This window comes from Callorhinchus milii, unplaced genomic scaffold (genome assembly GCF_018977255.1).
Source record: "Callorhinchus milii isolate IMCB2004 unplaced genomic scaffold, IMCB_Cmil_1.0 Scaffold41, whole genome shotgun sequence".
NCBI lineage: Eukaryota > Metazoa > Chordata > Chondrichthyes > Chimaeriformes > Callorhinchidae > Callorhinchus > Callorhinchus milii.
The window spans coordinates 583,673-587,190 of NW_024704782.1; the positions used below are offsets into that span (position 1 = coordinate 583,673).

Consider the following 3,518-nt stretch of genomic DNA (forward strand, 5'->3'; position numbering starts at 1 on the left):
AGGCATTCCTTACGGTAAGCATCACAATTCACATTATTTAATTCCTTGAATGTCTATTTTTATTCCTCAAATAGTATATTCCAGGTCTTTGACAAAACTCTGAAAAAATGTGATTATTAATTCCCACCAAATTACTCACTGAGCTTCTCACTGACAAGTTATTCTCATGAACAGTTCACACCCCACTCCTCTATCCGGTGGTACCTTTACTCAGCTCGCTTTATGATCAGCAATGCCCCTCGCATGCTGGAGCTTGATCACTCAAAGCCCCAAGGCACACCTAATTCCCCAACCTGACAAGCCACCCAGTGTCACAGGGTAAGTATCCCACGCTAGAGGTTTAAAGGCTGCCCTCTTGACACAAAGGAGACTGGCCAGTGGTCAGAGTGTAAGAGTTCAGATCCCCAGTCATACCCTGCCAAGCCCTGTAGACTTGCCGGTGATAAGAACCATCCAGAGGGGGGTTTGTCAGAACCAGGGAAGTGGGAGTACACCTCTGACTTATGGTAAGACAGCTGTAAGCACCACATATCGATATAGCACAAAACTTCCCCCAGTCAATTTTGGGCTGTAATCTCATTAAAAAAGTCTAATGGATTGGATAGACAAAATCTTTCCTTTCTGAATCTATGTTGGTTGTCATTTATTAGACATTTTTATATAAGTTTTATTCCTCAAATAGTAAATTTCTGATTATTCACTCCATCATTTTTCCAATTATTGAGGTCAGACTACCAGATCGATAGTTGGTTTGGTTTGGTTCTGACACCTTTCTTGAATGTGGGAAAAAACATGTTTGTTTCCAGTCTGTTGGAACCTCCCGAGTCCTGAATGACTCCTTCATGTTTGTCACTGCTGCACAATCTATTTAGCCAAGCATTATTATTTGTTCTGAAATGCAGAAGGGTATTTGTTCAATGCAGTTAATATTAATATTAACGTGTTCTCTTCACAGTGAATTGTGCCTAAGGTAAGAATCAAAATTAACAATAGTTCTTGTCTTAAATTTCTGTATTTCATTCTGCAAAGTGTATTGTTAGGTTCTACAATAGGAAATTTATTTGAATAGTTCCAAGAAGAGCGACAGAATTGAATTAAATGGGAGTTCTAGTGCGGGAACAAGCACCAGCAGATATGATGGCAGAAGAGCAGGCAAATGGGATTTGCTCTAGTGGTGACCAATTCTATTTCTTTAACTCTTGTGCATATCTTTCAGAAGGTTTCCCCCAGCAAATGCTGCTTCTCCACTGAAGAATGTTTCAGATTGCCGTGGTCTGGCTCTGATGACCATAATCGTAGTTAATGCTTCATGGGTCTTTGGGAATTCACTTCAACAAACAGAATGAAGAATCAACGCTTCTGTATTTACAATCAATTCCAGCCATTTATTCAGAGTGATTGATCTGTTATTGGCATCAATGATTAGTTTAATGATGATAAAGAGACGATTCTATAACATCTAAAATCCACCACACACCTGCTCACCCTCTCAGCCATTTTTATTGTCCCATTGAAACTAGAAGACAGGCAACACAGGGAGCTGTGAAACTCAATCTTTTAAGATCAATCAGGCTGGTTGAGATAAGACCGATGTGGTCTGTGAATTCATACAATTTTAAAATTAACTCCCTCCCTCAGAACAAGCAAGCTTTGTGTCAGTTCCACAGTCCCCACTTCCCACACAATGCCATTAGCTCCTGGGAATCAGTAAGCCAGGAAATTGCCTCCACTGATTCGGAAGAGAAAGGGTGGAAGAGCAGTGGGTAACAACGGCCATACTTGTCATTGAGAGGAACTAGAAGAGAGCCACAAAATTTCATCAAAGTTCACAGTGCCCTCGTTTGGTGGATTTAAAGATCACAAATTTATTGGAAGTGGGAGTAAGTCAATCTGTTCTCTCTACTGTAATTTGGAGCCCCATTGCTCCTGTCTTCGTGGACACAATGGGTTGCGTTGCCTGTAATGGATGGTTTATTAGTCTCTCTTTTCATGTTGTCATAAACACTGAATGGCACAATCCGTATCTAATGGCTGTGCAAGGAACACTCTTTTTCTAACAGCAATGTAACTAATATTATTAATAAAGATTCAATGCATCACAAAAACTTTGTCTTGTCTGGTGTTTATTTACTGCTCGTAAGATAGGATAAGGATTAGATCAGTCAAACTGTCAAGTTTGCAGTACTATTTTATTATAACTTGCCCACAAAATATCTATCTACTTGTCTCTCAACTACTTACTTTAACCCAGCATCTCTAATTTTTGTGACAGGTAATAATACTTGCATTTAATATAACACCTCTCAGGTTGGAAGGATACCTCAAAGCCCTTCACAAAAGCTCTATTGTGACTATTTTGTAAGCGAACATGGCTGTCAATTTGCACATAGCAGTAATAATCCTTGCATTTGATATAGTGTCTTATCAGTCGTTTGAGACGTCTCAAAGCACTTCACAGATATACTGTAAAGTGAACTGACTATGTATTGTGTGGGCGAAACACGGCAGCCAATGGCACACAGCAGTGTCCCATATACAGTCGTGGATTTAGTGATCAAATTATTATACCTTTTGAAGGGATTATTACTCCCGGAAAGCGATCTGCCAATCGATTAACAACCAGGTTCCTACTTACTGCTGTGTAAACAGGCATGTGGAGTAAGGAAACTCGCACAACATTTCGCCCTGCCTGGGAATCAAATCCAGGTCTCTCACTTGCGAGGCAAGTGCGCTAACCACTGAGCTACAGAACTCCAATAACCCCCAAAAGGCTATGAAATGAATGACCAATTTTATTTGGGGACTGCTTTTTCTGTCAATAAGACAGAGGTTTTCCTGCTCCCATCAGCACCTTCTCACCTCAGGTGCTAACTGTATCAAAGAGAAGGCCAATAAGCCCATAGTGACTTTGCGGAGCTGGTGCATAACTTCCATGTCAATTTTGACTCCCGACTGTCTTTCAAGCAGGTTTTCACTCGTTCAGCTTTCTCTCACCTCCGCAACACTGCTCACCTCTGCCTCTCCAGCTGGGCTGCCAAGGCCCTAATTCTTCATTATGTCCAAGATAACTGTTCCAATGTCCTGTTCACCAGACTCTCCAGCTCCTCCCTAAACAAGCTGCAGACCAGTCACAACTCTCCAGCCTATGTCCTTTCCTGCAACCGGTGTCACAAACCTATCACCATCTGCTTCAATGGCTCCAAATCTACGATCCCCACCCCTCACAGATGATTTGCCCAGCCAGTTATGTAAAAAATGTTGAGATGTCCTCCTACCAAAAAAGCCCTATACAAATGTAACTTGTAAACTGTATTGTTGGCAATGACATTGGGAGAAACTTCCTTCCCTTTCGAATAGTGTCATGGAATCTTTAACATCCACTTGAATAGGCAGACAATAATAACAATAAAACAGCATTTATATAGCGCATTTCACATGGGGAGGACATCCCAGATTCATCCGATGGCAATGCAACACACCACCGACACTTCATCATTTTACTGATCTCAATCAGGTCT

The 3,518-nt window shown here is 41.2% G+C and overlaps 1 long non-coding RNA gene across 1 annotated transcript; it reads left to right on the forward strand.

Annotated features, from left to right (window-relative positions):
- Window positions 1-2,105, forward strand: LOC103172423. The gene is made up of 3 exons (XR_486956.2): window positions 1-14; window positions 956-970; window positions 1,217-2,105. It is a non-coding gene; the product is annotated as an uncharacterized LOC103172423 (long non-coding RNA).
- The last annotated feature ends 1,413 nt before the right edge of the window (window positions 2,106-3,518 follow it).